We start from the raw sequence: 19,657 nt of genomic DNA on the forward strand, positions 1-19,657 counted from the left end.
CAAAGTACTTCTTGAACATGAAATGTTCTCAAATATAATAGATTAATGGGAAAATATTTACAGCCACATCTGCATTTTGCTGTGTGCTACATCAAAATGTGTCTTGTAGTTTATTTCTGAATAGAAACAAAGAATAATGCTCACTACACTCTGTTCGCCTGATAATAAACAAGACTTATAAAATACAACAAAAAAACAGGCTTAAATAGTGGGAAGTATACTTGCTGTGTTCAATTCAAGTCAGTCACAAGAGGTAACCAAATGTTCCACAAAAAGAAACGGAGCTGTAACCTACAAACCGCTTTACTTTGCGAATTCTTAATCCAATAAAAGAGAGTCAAAATCACCATAGAGTGTTCATTTGAACCTACTCATCCACTGGGCAATAGCTTGTAGAAAAAACACGCAGCCAGCATGTAAAAATAAATCCAAGCGTCCAGTAGAAACCACGTTTATTAAAATAATTAAAACACAGGGCTAGCGCTTTCAACGAATCTTCATCAGGCCATCAGTGGCCTGATGAAGATTCGTTGAAAGCGCTAGCCCTGTGTTTTAATTATTTTAATAAACGTGGTTTCTACTGGACGCTTGGATTTATTTTTACATGCTGCGTGTTTTTGTACAAGCTATTGCCCAGTGGATGAGTAGGTTCGAATGAACACTCTATGGTGATTTTGACTCTCTTGGATTAAGAGTTCGCAAAAAAGCGGTTTGTAGGTTACAGCCGTTCTTTTTGTGGAACATTTGGTTACCTCTTGTGACTGACTTGAATTGAACACAGCAAGTATACTTCCCACTATTTAAGCCTGGTTTTTTGTTGTATTTCTGAATAGAATTCATGTGTTATAGTGAATATCTATATGGTTTAGAAACTAGGTCTTTCCCATACCCCAGATGACTGCTGTCTGACGATCTGTACAAATGCATGCTGGGTGGACCATGTAAGGGGGAATGAGAATGAGTGATCAGTGACGGCTCACCCATCTTGGAGGGGAGGCACTCTAGGCAAGCTGCAATAACAGTGCTAATAGACCTGCAAGCTCAGTGCGGCAAGTAGTATAGCACTTGAATGGGAAGTTGTACATGCATTGAAGTGCAAATGCACCCCCCCAAAGGCAGAACTTGCAAGGTTATTGTGTGGGTGGAAAAGCTTAGGGCACACTTTCTGGCAGTGGTATGATGCTACTGCAGCATCCTAAATCTTATCAAAGGCCCCAGACATGGGTTGTTTTGAGCCCTAGGGAGGCTAAGGTGAGTCCAGTAGATGACGTGAACGAAGATGGAAGTTGCTGGCAACTGATAGTCAGCTGGTGGTGGTGGGGGTCTGGGTGAATATTGAGATTAGTGCAGTGGTTTTGATGGGTCCTTTTGTGTGTTTGTTTAAAAATGCACAAAGCAGGGGGCAATGGGCATCTCTGCATTCAATGAAAGGCAGCTTTGAACTTCCTACATGGATATGTATATATATATATATATATATATATATATATATATATATATATATATATATATATATATATATATATATATATATATATACATATATATATATATATATATATATATATATATATATATATTTTTTTTTTACTACAGGTAGAACTTGAAAAGACAGCTTTAATGGACTATGAAATAAAAACTTTAATGTTTAAGAAAAAAATATCCAAAACATAGTTGAATTAGGTGGGAAAATAGTGCATTGCCACCCAGTCAGGTTAAAAAAAGTACCAAGATACTGAATTAGAATTCATTTTAGATGCTCTATAACTCTGTTCAGCAGTTTGTATTACCACATTCTAATTGCTTTATATATATTATGTTATCTCACATAAGATTCAGAAGCCAGTTTCTCTCTCACATCCCCAGCTCATTTTTCAGATGGTACAGTTACATCTCATATGAAGAGAGGTTAAGGTATTTTAAAATACCTTTAAACACAACTAGCATAAGGTTAGGACATTTTGTTTATAGCTTTTTTTGTTGGTTTTAATTGCAAGAAAAGTTGCAAAAAAAATTGCAAAAGAAAGTATTGTCAAATTATGCATTGTTTGTTCTCATTAATAAGGCATCACTTCATTGACTTCAAGCATAAACTGACTTGTGTAGAATATGCTATATGAAAACTGCTGAAAAGCAAGACTTTAACTCCTGCAATAAAAAATAAACTAGCCTTTGCCAGAGAGTGGAATCCAGTTGGTGTAGATGGGAGGAGAAATGGCGTAGGGGTTATCCTGAAGGAACAGTATGCTAAGAGTGTTGTGGAGGTGAAAAAGAGTGTTGGATAGAGTGATGTTTATGAAGCTAGAAATGGATGGTGTAATGATGAATGTTGTTACTGCATATGCTCCACAAGTTGGGTGTGCGATGGATGAGAAAGAACAATTTTGGAGTGAGTTGGGTGAAGTGGTGATGACTGTACTCAAGGGTGAGAGAGTGGTGATTGGAGCAGATTTCAATGGACGTGTTGGTGAAGAGACAGAGGGGATGAGGAAGTGATGGGTAGCTATGGTATTAAGCAAAGGAATGCAGAAGGTCAGATGGTAGTGGATTTTACAAAAAGGATGTACAAGGCTGTGCTGAATGGCATTTTAACAAGAGGGAGGAGCATAGGGTGACATACAAGAGTGGAGGGAGATGCACACAGGTTGATTATATCTTATGTAGAAGGGCCAGTCTGAAGGAGACTGGAGACTGTAAAGTGGTGACAGGGGAAAGTATAGTTAGGCAACATAGGAAGGTGGTATGTAGGATGACACTGGTGATCATGAAGAGGAGGAGGAGTGTGAGGGCAGCACCAAGGATCAAATGGTGGAAATTGAAAAAGTGTAATCATGAGGTGGAGTTCAGGGAAGAGTTAAGACATGCACTTGGTGGCAGTGAAGAGTTACAGAATAGCTGGGTAACTACAGCAGAGCTAGTAAGGGAGATGGGTAGAAAGGTGCTTGGTGTGACATCTGGAAAGAGGAAGGAGGACAAGGAGACCTGATTGTGGAATGAGGAAGTGCAGGAGAGTATACAGAGGAAGAGGTTGGCGAAGAAGAAGTGGGATTGTCAGAGAGATGAAGAAAGGAGATGAGGTGCATGGCAAATAGAGAGGTGGTGAAGGCTAAGGATAAGGCGTATGAAGAGTTGTATGAAAGGCTAGACATTAAGAAGGGAGAAAAGGACCTGTACCAATTGGCTAGACAGAGGGAACGAGCTAGTAAACATGTGCAGCAGGTAAGGGTGATAAAGGATAATGAGGGAAACGTACTCACAAGTGAGAAGAGTGTGTTGAGCAGATGGAAAGAGTACTTTGAGGGGTTGATGAATGAAGAGAATGAAAGAGAGAGAAGGTTGGATGATGTTCAGATAGTGAATCATGAAGTGCAGTGGATTAGCAGGGAGGAAGTAAGGATAGCTATGAAGAGGATGAAGAATGGAAAGGCTGTTGGTCCAGATGACATACCTGTGGAAGCATGGAAGTGTTTAGGTGAAGTGGCAGTGGAGTTTTTAACTAGATTGTTTAATGAAATCTTGGAAAGTGAGAGGATGCCTGAGTAATGGAGAAAAAGTGTTTTGGTACTGATTTTTAAGAATAAGGTTGATGTGCAGAGCTATAGTAACTATAGAGGGATTAAACTGATCAGTCACAGAATGAAGTTATGGGAAAGAGTAGTGGAAGCTAGGTTTAGAAAGGAGGTGATGATTAGTGATCAGCAGTATGGTTTCATGCCAGGAAAGAGAACTACATATGCAATGTTTGCTCTGAGAGTTTTGATGGAGAAGTACAGAGAAGGTCAGAAGGAGTTGCATTGTGTCTTTGTGGACATAGAGAAAGCATATGACAGGGTGCCTAGAGAGGAGTTGTGGTATTGTATGAGGAAGTCAGGACTGTCAGAGAAGTATGTAAGAGTGGTACAGGATATGTACGACAGTAATGTGACAGTGGTGAGGTCTGCGGTGGGAGTGATGGATGCGTTTAAGGTGGAGGTGGGATTACATCAAGGATTAGCTCTGAGCCCTTTCTTATTTGCAGTGGTGATGGGCAGGTTGACAGACAAGATCAGACAGGAGTCCCCGTGCACTATGGGTCCCCGTGCACTATGATGTTTGCAGATTACATTGTGATCTGTAGTGAGAGTAGGGAACAGGTGGAGGAGACCTTAGAGAGGTGGAGATATGCTCTCGAGAGAAGAGGAATGAATGTCAGCAGGACTAAGACAGAATATATGTGTGTGAATGAGAGAGAGGACAGAGGAATGGTGAGGATGCAAGGAGTAGAGGTGGCGAAGGTGGATGAGTTTAAATACTTGGGATCAACAGTTCAGAGTAATGGTGAGTGTGGAAGAGAGGTGAAGAAGAGAGTACAGGCAGGAGGAAGTGGGTGGAGAAGAGTGTCAGGAGTGATTTGTGATGGATGAGTACCAGTAAGAGTGAAAGGGAAGTTCTACAAGAGGGTAGTGAGACCAGCTATGTTATGTGGGTTGGAAACAGTGGCATTGACAAAAAGGCAGGAGTCAGAGCTGGACATGGCAGAGTTAAAGATGTTAAGATTTGCACTGGGTGTGACGAGGGTGGTCATGATTAGGAATAAGTATATTATAGGGTCAGCCCAGGTTGCAAGGTTTGGAGACAAAGCCAGAGAGTCAAGATTATGTTGGTTTGGACATGCGCTGAGAAGTGATACAGAGTATATTGGGAAAAAGATGCTAAGGATGAAGCTGCCAGGTATCAGGAAAAGAGGAAGGCCTAAGATAAGGTTTATGGATGTGGTGAGAGAGGACATTCAGGTGGTTGGTGTGACAGAGCAAGATGCAGAGGACAGGAGGAAATGGAAACAGATGATCCACTGTGGTGACCCCTAATGGGAGCAGCCGAAAGAAGAAGATAGGTAAAATTATAAATAATTTAGGGTCATTTAGACTGCTGATCCCTTTCTCAGAATTACTTTTCCCAGATATTTTTTGACAATAAAACAAACCTCAAAAACATTGTGAGGGTTGCACAGTGGCACAGTGGATAGTGGTGTCACCTCACAGCAAGAAGTTCCCCAGTTTGATCCTTGGCAGGGTTGACTTCTGTGCAGAGTCTGCATGCCGTCCCCATGTTCATGTGAGTTTCCTCTGGGTGCTCTGCTTTCTTCCCTTATTTCAAAGACATGCAGTGTGTGGACTGGATACTCTAAACTGGTCATAGTTTTGTGTGTGTAAGAATTACTGAGGCAGAGCTAGCTACCTGGCAGTATAAACCTTGGCTTTAGTTGACTGTCACTGTTTAGGTGACACTCCAACCCCGTGTACAAAATGGAAAAGGGGTTGTGGATGGATATGGGCTTTACTTTTAAGTGCTGATTACCTAGACATAGAAAAAATCACGTCTTGTAGAACATTTTCTAGAGATTTCACTCGCATTATCCACCAGTTGGAGGCTAGAAGCTGATTTTTGTGCCTGTGCTACTTACTGAGTGCTGTGGTGCACATACTGACATCACATGGTGCCAGAAGGGAATAAGTATACTTGCAGAAATGAAGGCAGATGTATTTGCTTGTAATTTTTGTGTTTTGAAATAAAGAAGTATATTAGTATAATTTACAATAGAAAGTGGCCTAACTGTATGCAATAGGAACTCTCTTAGTCCAAAGTAAGTTAAAAGAAAACTGGAAGATTTGAGTCCAGAAATATAAAAAATTCCTGCATGAGAACAGAATGGCCAAGATGTCTAAGTGTTTACACCGTGCTACAGTCCAGCATGTTTGTGGGAAGAATCCTTAAAGGTATTTAACGTTTTTACTTTTCATGAAGAAGCGGAAGTAAAATAACATAAAATAGAAATTCTGCAGTTCCTATGGGCCTAAAAAGGAATTTGACATTTATTCACTACATGTTCTTTATAGGAATGCAAGCCCTTACAGGGTCTATAAATGCTTATCTTTCTATGATTGTGAACTGAGTGAAAGGCTATAAATTTATTGAGTTATATGATTCCCAAATAAAAAAAAAAAACAGAAACGTAGTATTAAACATTCACAAACATGAGGTTGGCTATTAAGAAAACGGGCATGATTTTATCAAAAGCTGTGGATCTATTGCAGTATGAAGGTTTCCTATCCATTTATACTGCAATTCTTTTTTGCACTATTCTAGCGCACACCCTTTTAAACAGAAATGTTCCATCATAAAGGGTCAACTAATTAGAGCAGCTAGGATGTGTTCTTCAGAAGCAGACTTTTTAGTAGAATGTCAACTATTGAAAAATATGTTCGTGAACAGAGGGTATCCTACCCATCTTGTTCACGAACTAGTAGTGGAAGTGAAAAATAAACGTAGGATAGGTATTTTTAACCCTATTCTAAATTACAAGACGTTCAACAACGAGGTAATCGTTGACGAAGTTGACATTATTAACAGGAGTATTGACTTGGGCAACTTTCATCTTACAAATACATCAAACAGGTTAATTTACCATAGCAGCAATGTACCTGCAGCCAGCCATGACGACACTAGTCACTTGTATAAGTCTTGTTTTATCACAACTTTTAACAATGACAGTGACCAAGTCAAGTTTACCTTATATAAGAACTGGTATCTCCTACATAAAGACAACTTGCTAATGGAGAGAATCGGCCCCCACCCAATAATTATCTATAAGAGGGGAGCCAATTTGAAAAGTTTACTTGAAGTTAAAAAACTTAGAGCTAACAATAGAATATGTGGCTCTTTCCCTTGTGGGGCTTGTAAGATGTGTAAACATATAAAAACAAGTAGTACCTTTGAAATAGCAGGGAAGAAATATCAGATTGCACATAAACTTGACTGTAATTCTAAAAGTATTATTTATCTGGCTAGTTGCAAAAATTGTTGTGCGTTCTATGTAGGAAAAACAGACCGAGATAGAATTTATGAACACACTTATGCGGTCTCTAAGAATAAAAGTGACAATGCTTTAGTTAAACACATTAACATGAAAGCAGGTCACTCCTTCCAATTTCTAGCAAATGACCAACTAGTTTATGACACTAGAGGAGGTCCCACCTCCTTACCATTAGAATGCCGTGAACTTGAATGGCAGTTGACATTAAACGCATTCTCTCACCCTGGTCTTAATGACAATTGTAACATAGCTTGTCTACTGAAACTAAAGAGTTGTATGAGACAATAAGACCTGTTAAAAATGATTTGGTAGACTTTTATGTTTATAGTAAAGTCTGAAGTACTTTACTTTGAGTAGAATTTGTATGCTTTTATATACTTGTATTTATCTATCACAATACAATTTAGGGCTACTGTTATAATTCATTACTTGGCTGTTTGTAAAAGTTGACAGTAAAAATTGTCTGCAAAGTAATTGTCTTGATAGTAGGAAACAAGTCTTACACTGTTTCTTTTTGGACCTTTCATTGAGGATTTAGTTATTTATACAGTGTATCTTAGCCTGTGTTGCTTTAAATTTTACCTACCCCTTTTTTTACCAAAAGAGGTTGGTTGATTGGCTAGCATAATCACATTACCTTGAAGCAGACTTTTTAAATCATACAATACTGATGCGCTTATTTTATTTCTGAAGAAGTTACTCTTGTTGAGTGACGAAAACGTGTTTAGTTTTAATAAACTTGTTATACGTTAAAAACAACAACATTATTTTGCGTGGTTACAGACTTTTGCGAGTGGCTGTTTGGAACTCCCCTTTTTGTTTGACATAACATACGCACTCAGGTCATTCCACAACAAGTACAAGTATGACTCTGTCATTGTCCATGTGGGTGTGAATGACCTGAGACATACCTCCTTGGACTACATGAAAAGAGACATGGAGAAGCTCTCGGATTATGTGGCCCAGGCAGGTATGACCCTAGCCTTGAGCAGCATCCTACCGTCACCCAGAATGATACCGCAGTACAAGCAGAAAATCTTTGACTTCAACAATTGGCTAAGTTTCTGGTGTCATTCTTAGGGGATCCAGTATCTGTCTGCTTGGGATGACATGATTGACAGACCTTGATGTTTTGCCAGAGATGGCCTGCATCTGTCACCCCTAGGTTTCTGGATACTGGCTAAGGCTCTTGCCACCCCTATAGTGCCTTTTTTAGGCAGTGTTCCAAAGACCAAATTACCACCATAACAGCTATAAATAAATGCAATCTGAGAGTCATGCTGCTCAATGCTAGAAGTCTAAATCTCAAGATGCATTCACTCGAAGCATTCCTCAAAATGGAGAACATTGACATCTGTGCTTAGAGACCTGGTTTAAAGCAGCAGAAAGCACCTCAGTGCTACCAGGCTATAACTCATTCCACACCTTTTGGCCCCAGAAAATGGACCAAAGGTCCAAAGGTGGTGGTGTCTCTATATTCATAAAAGATATGTACACCTTCAGACTAGTAGCCCAGCATAGCACATCAGAGATACTTCAGGTACAACTAATATTGGGTAAGATGGTGATTCAAGTCATAGCCTGCTATAGGTCTCAACCATGACCCAAGACTCTCATTCCATGTTCTTAAGCACACTGGAAACTATTAGGGTCCAACCCAACACTTTCATACTGGGTGACTTCAACTACCCCTCCATCAACTGGGAAAGCTACTCATGCACCAATACACTTGCCCAACGCTTCCTGGAATTCATTAATTCCAATGTGCTGGACCAGCTCATTCTTATCTTCACTAGAGGAAGCAACATCCTTGACCTGGTTATTATTAACATGGGCAGCTGTTGCTCAACACCAATAGTCAGTTCCTCCCTGGTTAGGTCCGACCACAAACTAATTGCCATGGAAATCCACATCTCACCCACACCACCAGCAAAGGTAACCACCATGAGAAACTTCTCCAAAGCTGACTTTGGGCTCCTAAAAACAGAGGTGGCTAACCTCATGGCACCCATGCAAATGAAAAATAGGTGAATGACCGCCGAATCATACACCAATGCACTGTACAAAAATGCACATAAATGCATGGAACTAGCCATACCCAACAGAACCAAGACGCTCTCCTCCAAAAAAAGGAAGCCAATCTGGTGGTCCCCTGCCATTAACAAACTCTACAACAGAAGGAAGAAACTGTTGCAGGAAAAAGGTGAAGTCCCAAGACTGGAAAAACTTATTTGTTAGCCTCAACAAAAAGTTAAGATCCCTCATCAAGCCCTCTAAAGCTAGCTATGAAGGCAGAATTGTGGCAGACACTAAAGACAACCACAAAGCCTTCTACAGCTATATCAAGAATCTCCACGGCAATACCCAGATTTGCTCTGAGTTACTGCACAATGGTACCTCCTATATTGAGCCAACAGATATTGCCAATATACGGGCCGACAGATTCAGTGCCAACTTTACCCCCCCAAAGGACCAATCACAATACCGGAAGAATGCCAGGCACCCAGCATTACTGCAGCATAGGTTAAAGCTGAATACTCCAGGGCCAATAACACAGTTTCCATGTGACCTGACAATATCCCTGGCTGTGTTCTACATGTACTACAAAGTGAACTGACACCACACCTGTGTGCCCTGTTCAATCATAGCCTCACCTCAGACTTTGCCCCTACAGAATGGTGCACTGCTACAGTCATCCCTCTCCATAAAGGGGGAGTGACTACAGACCCTGGGAATTATCGCCCCATTAGCCTGACAAGTCTGATATGTAAGGCTATAGAGAGCGTCATTGTGAGCCTAATACACAAGGATATAGGGAATCTCCAAACTCTGGATCCCACACAATTTGGTTTTGTAAAAGGTAGATCATGTCTGCTCAACCAGGTTGACTTCTTTGAGTCAGTCAACTAGAGCTGTGGATGAGGGCAAGGCAGTTCATACTGCCTACCTTGATCTGGCCAAGGTCTTTGATACCATTCCTCACTCAGGAATTATTGATAGAATCACCAAACTAGGCATCAACCCCTATATCACTAGGTGGGTTGCAAATTGGCTCACGGATAGAACCCACAGTGTGAAAGTAGCAGACTCCAAGTCAGAATGCCGACCAGTCACATGTCAAGTCTCACAGGGATCAGTCCTGGGTCCTCTCTTATTTGGCATCTACTTCTCAGAAGGCCAACATGGAGGGTATCTGGCTGACTAAGTTCACTGATGAGTGTAAGCTGGGAGCCATTATTAACTCCCCAAGTGATGTAGACATCCTACAGAAAGGCCTCACTGAGACCAATGACTGGTGTCGAAACCGTGGCCTTAAGCTTAATGCCAAAAAATGCATTGTCATTCCCTTTGGGAAAAACTCAGTTCCCACTAATTACCACATTTATGGTAGCCCACTGAACACTGAAGGCGTTATAAGAGATCTGGGGACACAGGTTGACAGCAACCTCTCCTTCGACCACCACATTGCCAGTGTGGTCAGAAAGTCCTTCTATGTGGCACATTTATTTTATTTTATTTATTTATTTATTTTACATTTGTTGACCGGGATAGTCTAACTGGATTTATGTCCATTTTAAGTAGAGTCCCGGAGAGATAGGTTCCAAGAGATTACTAGACTACGAACATACAGGTACTAGTTGTTATACAGTTAAACACTACAAATTTTAAACAGTTCAGGAATCTTCACAGTTTATACAAAAACATGTTACAAGCATTATGTAAGATATTTTAGACTTTACATACAAGACTTCATTAGTAACTAGAAAGTAATTGCTAACAAATGCATACGTCAAGTTTCAACAGTTCAGCAATGCTTACAGTTTAAACAATACTTGTTGCCTGCCTTAGGTAGGATGCTTTAGAATTATATGCAGAAGAATTTAACTAGGTAGTTTAAATTATCTCTGTTAGGATAAGATATGTTTTTGCCAAGGATAGGCCTTGATCTAAAAAGACAGATAGAGCAGGAATTAGGTCTTAAGAAACACATCTCATTACCAAAGGTTTTGCATCCAGGAAGAAAGAGGTCATTACCTCTCTCTACTCTTCCCTCATGAGACCAGTCATCGAGTATAATGCTCCATTTGGAATGTACCTCATTAAACACCTGCAACAGCTGGAAAGGCCACAAAAGTACCTCATGAAGAGAATCCTAGGCCTTAAACACATGCCCTACATGGACAGACTTAAAAAAAACTCCAGCTTTTCTCTGTCTCATATGATCTACTAAGAGGTGATCTCTGCTTGATTTACAAAGCCATGTCTGATCCAGCCTTGTTAGAAATGTTGCACCTAAAGAAATGGGAGAACAACAGTGGTCACAGAAACACAGAACTTTAATGAAGCTTTCAGGCTCTCAACCCTTCATCAGCATTACACAATATACAAATTTACATCATTTAAATAGAGGAACAATTAAAATCACATGATCAACCAGCCAATGAACTTTTTTTTAAAAAGTTATTTAAAAGGGAAATGTTTAAAACATAAAAATATGTACAAATAATGTGTTATACATAATATATCATTTTTAGTAGTATTTTATAAGTTATTTAGTTGGCGTTTAACTAGTATTGGTTTTATACTAGTAGTGTTATTTAATCCTGGTGGATTTTACCTAAAGAAATCCCAGTCCCTCCACATCACATGCTCCAGAGACCTCAACCTCATTACCACAATCAAGAGAACATGATGAAGGGACAGGTTCATAACCCAGAGACTGCCCATGCTCTGGAATAGACCTCCCATACATGTCAAGCAGAGCACCTCACTGGCCCTTTTCAAGAAAAATCTTGATGAGTCAATGGGAAATAGAAAGTTCACCCCGGGATCACTCCAGTGGCTCTACTTGATAGAGGCACCAGGAACTGATGGCAGCATGATGCCATGGCACGTCTATGGGCTAGGCTTGTAAAGGCTCCAGGGCTGTTGGCCTAGTACACACCTATGAACCTATGTAGGTTAATGAATTGGGTGAGGCTGTTAAGAGTTCATAGGTTCATAGGTTCATAGGTTTATACTAGGCTATCTGCCCTAAGGCATTTATAAGCCTAGCCCAAATTATTGTGGCTTACGCCACCCCTTATATGAAAAAATACTGTGCCCATTAGTTTGTTGTGCCTCTGTCCAGCAGTGACCCAGAGATGATTCCTGGGGTAAACCTACGATCTCCCATCCACAGGTCTAGATTTCTCTTGAACAGAGTCAGCGAGGTGCTCTGCCTCACATGGACCGGGATTTTATTCCACAGCATAGGGAGTCTCTGAGTGATAAATCTATCCCTCCAGCACGTCCTATTTATATCCGTGCTAAGGTTTAAGTCGCTTGCTCTAGTGGTTTTGGTGGATTTGGATTTTCGAGGTGGAGCATGTCCATTAATTCTGGGTTGGACATGGCCTTGTATGTCAGGCACATGTCACCTCTGAGCAGACGGTATGCGACTGAATAGAGCTGGAGTTTCTTCAATCTGGCAGCATATGACAGATTTTGGAGTCCCTTTATCCTTTTGGTGAGGAACTTTTGGGGTCTCTCCAATTGCTGCAGATGTCGGGTGAGATACATCCCGAATGGGGCATTGTACTCGATCATTGGTCTGATAAGTGAAGAGTACAGGGGAACAATGACCTCACTAGATCTGGATGTGAATCCCTTCATGATCAGGTGGGCAATGTAGAAGGTCTTTCTAACCACTTTAGCAATGTGAGTGTCAAAAGAAAGGCCACTGTCAACCTGGGTCCCCAGGTCCCTGATAACCTCTTCTGTGCTTAGTGGATTGCCACCTATATGGTAGCTTGGGGTTACCTTGTTTTTCCCGAAGGGTATGACTATACATTTTTGGCGTTTAACTTCAGGCCATGGCTCTGGCACCAGCTATCTGTTTCCGTGAGTCCCTTCTGAAGGATATCAGTGTCCGATGCACTTTCCACTATGGCCCAGTTTGCAGTCATCTGCAAACTTTGTCAGCCAAAGTCCTCCCATGTTGGCCTGTACTTCTGAGAAGTAGATGCCAAACAATAGGGGCCAAGGACCGAGCCCTGTGGGACACCACTTGTGACCGGCTTGGAGTCTGACACAGCGCCAGCAACTCTAACCCTGTGGGTTCTGTCCTTAAGCCAGTTTGCAACCCATCTTGTGACATATGGGTTTACATTTAAGCTGGTAAGTTTTTCTACAATACCGAGTGGGGTATTGTGTCGAAGCCTTTGCAAGGTCAAGGTAGGCTGTATGGACTGCCTTTCCTCATCAATGGCCTTGGTGACTATTTCAAGAAGTCGACCAAGTTCAAAAGGCATGATCTTCCCTTGACAAAGCCAAACTGGGTCGGGTCCAATGTCTGCAAGTCCCCTATATCTTTGTTTATGAGCTCCATTATGATCCTCTCCATAGCTTTGCAGACTAGACTTGTTAAGCTTATGGGGCGGTAATTACCAGGGTCCGTAGAGGCGCCACCTTTGTGGAGTGGGACCACAGTTGCCGTCGCCACTCCTTGGGCACGTATCCTGTGGTAAGGCTGAGATTAAACAGCTGCCTTATGTGCGGGTTTAATTCCTCATTTAGCTCGTGTAGCACACAGCCGGGGACACCATCCGGTCCCATTGATGCTGTGTTTTTAGCTTTAGAGAGAGCAGCTTTCACCTGCGCATTTGAGATGTCCGGGAGGCTACACTCGGCTGGGATAGTTATCTCTCCTTTAGGGGAGAGGGGGTGAAGTTTGCACTGAACCTGTCTGCCAGTATGTTGGCAATGTCTGTGGGTTCAGTGATTTTTGTATCATTTTGGACTAATTCTGAGCATATCTGTGAGTTTCCACTCAGGTTCCTAACATAGCTGAAAAAGGCCTTATGATTGTCCTTTGAATCCATGGCAATTTTTCTCTCAAAATTGGCCTTAGTTGATTTTATGAGTGCTCGTAATTTTTACTAATAATGATCAGGGGTGACTTCCCTTTTATGGATTTTGTTCTATCATGTAATAGCTTTCTCCTCTTATTGTAAAGTTTGTTAATGGCTGGGGTCCACCAGACTGGACGCTTGCCCTTTGTGGAAAGAGTCTTGGTTTTATTTGGGATTGCCTGATCCATGCAGTCCTGGAGGTGTTCATAGAAGGCATTTGTAAGGGCTTCCGCAGCTTGGGTTGTGGTTTCCTCTGACTCAGGGGCCTTGAAGGATACCACACCAGTCTTGAGTAGTGTGAAGTTTGCTTTAGAGAAGTTCTTCACTATGGTCTTTTGTTTGGGGTGGGGCGGATGTGGATTTCCAGTGAGATTAGTTTATGATCAGATCTCACCAATGAGGGATATACTTCCGTGTGGAGCATTTTGTCCCCATGTTTGTGACAATGAGATCTAGTATATTTTCTCCTCTCGTGGGAACAGTGACTAGCTGTTCCATGGCATTTGAATTTATGAACTCCAGGAACCGTTGGGCTAGAAAGTTAGGGCTTGAGTAATGTTCCCAGTCTATATTCGGGTAGTTGAAGTCACCTAATATGATGGTGTTTGGAGATACATTTATACCCTCCAGTGTCTTCAGGAAGGCTGTGTGGGGTTCCTGAGTTTGAGAGGGTGGCCTGTAGCATGCTACAATTTGTAGAGCAGTTTTGCCTATTGTTAGTTGCACCTGGATGGTTTCCGAGCTTCATGCGTTGCCACCAACCTGGAGGTGTGAGTATCCTTTATGAATATGGATACACCCTCCTTTTGTGGAGTGGTCCGGGTTTTGGGGCCGGAACGCATGATATGAGGTAAAACCTAATAGTGCCGGGTGCTCTCAGGAGCCTTGAACCAGGTTTCAGTTACAGCACAGACATCGATGTTCTCCATACTGAGAAGGGCCTCGAGTGCGTGCATTTTGAGATTTAGACTTCTGGCATTGAGCAGCATTACCCTCAATTTCTTCCCATTTTTGTTTTCTAGGGTGGTAGGTTTAGAATTTGAGCCTTGCCTAAAAAGGCACTATGGGGGTGGCAAGAGCCTTAGCCAATATCCGGAATCTCAGGGGTGACAGGTGCAAGCCGTCCCTTGCGAAGCAGCGTGTCTTGTCAAGCATGTCATCCCAGGCAGACAGACACTGGATCCCCTTTGAATGACACCAGACATTAAGCCAATTGTTAAAGCTGATCATCTTGTCTCTATATTGTGGCATCAATCTTGGTGAAGGAAGGATACTGCTCAGGGTTAGGGTCATACCTGCCTGGGCTACATAATCAGAGAGCTCCTCTATGTCTCTTTTCATGCAGTCCAGGGAGGTACGTCTCAGGTCATTCACACCAGCATGGACAATGACTGTGTCATATTTGTACTTGCTGTGGAGTGACCCGAGTGCTTGTGTTATGTGGCAGATTCTAGCGCCCGATAGGCAGCTTACTGTGACCCTCTCCTTGTTCAGCCTGGTGAGTGGGACGTCAGTGTGTCTGACTATGGAGTCACCTATGACAAGTATGTTTGGTGTTGTATTTGGCCTTAAGGGCTGTGACTGCTTTGCACACTGCTTTTGTGGTTTATGTGTTGCTTGTGGGGTGTCTTGAGGTAGCAGTTGTTTGGGTGTCTGCTTTGGAGGCCTCTGCTGTTTAGGTAAATTTTTACTCAGAGCCTCCGAGTATGTCTTTGTGTGTTTATGTGTTTGATTCAGTGGAGTGGTAGCATTATGTGAGGCTGGTTTTGTGGTGTGTGTAGTTGCCTTCTCCTCCTGTCTGGTCTTGCCAGTCCTGAGTTGAGAGAGCTCAGCCTCCAGTTTGGCTAACTAGCTGCATCTCTCAAGTATTTGTGTTATGTGGGAGGAGGAGAGGGTTGTCTGTGTACATGAGGCAGTTATAACATTGCCTCAAGATTCCCAGATTCACCAGCTGGACCGGAGAGGAGATTGACAACTGACCTTTGGACATGCTAGAATAATATTGGGAAATCCTTAATTGAAAACAAGGGCCAGTGGGGAGTGAGGGTGTAGTGCTTTTAATTTTTAGTGCTGACTTATATAATTGCTTTAGTGAGCAAGTGCCAGGTAACTTGAGTGCAATGTGATACAAGTAACTAAATGCAAAAACGACAAACAGTAACTTTCTTTCAAGTGAAACAAGGAAATAAGTACAGTAAGCAATGCAGATATCACTAGTGATCCACAGAAGCGCTGAGAAGTTGCGTATTAGGTGAATTAGCTTCCAGGGAAATAACAAGCAAACAAACAACAAGTATATAAACAAAGCTAGATTCAGTAGGCCTGGATCTAGTCTATGATAGAGAGTGATAAAATAACAGTAAATTCTGAAAATGCATCAGAGACTGTGAGACAACAGTAAAAGTCAGAATGTAGGCTATAAGTCCCCAACAAAAATTTGAAGTGAGTACAGATGTAAACTGTATTATGTCTTATGGAGGCAACTTTTGAAACAAAGCCAGCCTTTCAGGCAGCCTGATGTCAAGAAAGACGTAGCAAAATGTGCAAACACCAACTGGTAAATTCTGAAACTAGAATGATACATCCTTACAATTATGTAGCAGAGCTGAAAAGACAATTTTATATGACTGATAAGAAATCAGACTCAGTAACTGAGCTGTCAAATCTCAGAAATTTTGTTGTTGTGTCTTTCGGCTTTTCCTGTTTAGGGGTCGCCACAGCAGAACTCTAGTCCGCTAATGATTGGCAGTTGATTTTTACGTGCCAAGTTGCCAGCCTGACGCACAACCTTCAACGAAGGTACGCCCATTCACGCATGTCTCCATGCAGAAGACTCTCTAGCTGAGAATCGAACCGGACACAGAATCTTACTGTGAGGTGACAATGCTACTGCAGCACCACCACAGCGGATTGTCAAATCTCAGAAATGTACAAGGCTAAATTAAATTGGTATAGCAAGGCCAGTTCCCCTTTTGGAGTCAGGAGAAGGGTTATGGCAGTCTCTATTAGCATTCACTGAAGGGGATGCATGGAGTCCTAGCTTTTGAATTTGAGAGTCGAGTAGCTGATCAGTGTAGCACATTACTCCGTTTCCAAGTCATTTTGCAATTCAGCCAACAGTGAGCACATCTTGCATGAAACAGGAAGCTGGCTACCATGTGTTACATGGGTGAGGTGTTAATATTAAACAGAGTTATTGTTTAACTGTTAGCATCATTATGATGTAATTGTAGTAGATGGCAGTATACCCATGCTGCAGTGACATCAGAACTTTATTCGAACATTTGTTAACTAAGTGAACTGATTATTTATTTTATTTATTTTACATTTGGTTACCGTCCTTTCTCAGCGGAGACCCAGGGAGAACAGCCCCACATACAACACATTACATAGTACAATAAAATAGTACTTTACATTGCATAGTAAAGTAAAAGCTATTATTGTATTGAAGTATATCAGATTATGCACATATACTAATGTATTCGGTTTACAAAGAAGTATTATGATACTGATAAAAGAGCACACAATTGTCAAGTGAAGAGGTGAAGAACAGAATAACTTAAATGAGATTAGAGAGATGTAAAACGGTTCCTATACAGAAAGACTTAGAGAATCAGAGAGAGAGAGAGACAATATATATATATTTTTTTTTAGGTTGGATAAGAAAACCATCTGATGTCAAGATGGGATGTTTACAGCTGGGTGTGGAAATGGGGGTGGGTGTTAAACTAGCCTGGAATGACACAATTGCAGAACCATGAATCCTCTAGGTGTATTTTTAGAGCTTTTTTAAAATGTGATAAAGATGAAGTGGCTGAGATGACAGTAGGCAAGGTATTCCATTTTTTTAGCTATGAAATGTGAATAGAGGGATGCTCCAGTTGTATTGTTGACTTTAGTTACTTCAAGGACAAATTTATTACTGGAGCGAAGGACCCTATTACTGCAGTAGAAAAGTAATAAAATTTGTAGTGTTGTTTTTTTTCAGGGTGGTATAGAGTCTTTTGGGCTAGTATTAGTTTTTTATAAAGGAGGAGATGAGGAAGTTCAAGCCAGTTAAGCTGTTTAAGGGCTAAGCAGTGTTGTGATCTATATGGAGTTTCAGTGGCAAACTTAACAATTTTTTTATAGCAGGTATCTAGTTTAGTTATAACCAAACAACAAATAAAACAAAAAATATAGAAAATATTGAAAAAATAAATGACCAAAGAAACCAGGATCCACCACTTCTGAATTTATTCCAACCTCTAATGCCTCGGCAATAGCCTTCCAAGGAGAATACAGACAAAAAATGCAGCACACATTTATATAATAAAATTAATTAATCAATCAAGCAATTAAACAATTTAAAACACATATTAAATTTAAATAAAAACTCTCCAGTTGCATTCTGTATTAATGCCACCAGGGGCTAAAGTGCCATATTTTAGTATAAAAAGAGTTTCCTTATACAAAGGTTTTTTTCTTTCTGTTAATACTATATTTATTAGTAGGAATATGTTCTAAAATTGTACCTAACAATTTGTGGGTTACTCATATGATATTTAAAGTGCATTGCAAGTGGACTTTCTAATTTTTCATTTTTAATATCCCTAATATGTTCCTGTATCCTGGTCTTAAAGGCCCTCTTACTTTCACCTATATAAAACATCAAACATGGACATTTAAGTGCATACACAATGCTTTCTGTATCACATGAAAGCATAGCATTGGCTAGAAAAAATAATCCATTAATGTACCTAAATGTTTTACAAACATTCTGACATGTTATACATCTACCACAGAGATGGGTTCCCACCAGGCTAGGATTACAGCTTAAACACGTGTTGGGTTTAGAAAACCTAGCATGAACCAGCAGTCCTTTATATTTTTACCTCTTCTGAATGGAAAATTCAAGTTTTTATCAAAAATATTCACCAAGTCTCTATATTTAAATAAAGAAGTCCAGTAAAACCGAATAATTTGTTTAACTTCTTCTGTTAATAGATCATACGTCATAACTACATATATCTTTCTTAAACTATTTGATTTATTACTGGATTTACCCTGACGTCTATTATACCCATTATTTGACTCACAATTAGTGTTTTTTCTAACTTTATCGAAAGAAAGCAATAGTTTAGTTATATCTGATTTTCTAAGATTGATGAGGAGTGGGGAATCATAGAGAAGATAGAGATGATATGTGTTTGTGCTATTGTGGCCTTGGTGGGTTTTTTTTGTGAGAAATTGTTTAATTCTATTTTATGAACCTTCTTTATTGTAAGGGAGATATGGATATTAAATTTCATGTTGCAGTCAATCTCATCCCCTAGTAGTTTAATGTGAGTGAGAGGAGAGATAGTTATTTTATTATTGGATATGATATTAAATGTGAGAGTGGAAGATGTTTGTCGTGTGGGCTGGAAGATCAGGAGTTTTGTTTTGTTAGGATTCAGTATTAGTTGGGAGTTAGTAAGCCATACTTCAACAGAGACAAAGGAGGCTTGGGTTTGTAGCTGTAGTTCTTGGAGGGAAGAAGAGCACAGATTAATTTGGAGTCATCTGTGTACTGGATGACTGAGGAATGTAGTGTATGGAGATTGTTGGTGAAGATGGCGAACAGTAAGGGTCCAAGGATGGAGTCTTGTGGAACTCCTAGAGTTACTGGCAGCAGAGGAGACAGTTCTTGCCAACATTGAAATGCTTGCTGTTGATCTGTTAAATAACTTTGAAACCAGGTAATGGAGGGTTTGCTAAAATTTAGTTCTGAAAGAGCTTTAATAAGTTCACTGTGATTGACCATGTCAAAGACCTTAGAAAGATCAAGAAAGATAGCAAGTACGTATTTTCCATTGTTTCTCTGGTTATTTACTGTGTGAGTGAACGACATAAGAGCTATAGTAGGGCTATGAAAAGGCCAGAAGACATG

At 40.6% G+C, this 19,657-nt stretch overlaps 1 protein-coding gene across 1 annotated transcript in view; it reads left to right on the top strand.

Annotated features, from left to right (window-relative positions):
- LOC122802796 (matrix metalloproteinase-20-like) overlaps positions 1–19,657 on the top strand; it is a 407,448-nt gene that overhangs the window by 317,287 nt on the left and 70,504 nt on the right. The window lies entirely within an intron of this gene.

This window comes from Protopterus annectens, chromosome 5.part0 (genome assembly GCF_019279795.1).
Source record: "Protopterus annectens isolate FY-2018-M chromosome 5.part0, PAN1.0, whole genome shotgun sequence".
Lineage (NCBI taxonomy): Eukaryota > Metazoa > Chordata > Ceratodontiformes > Protopteridae > Protopterus > Protopterus annectens.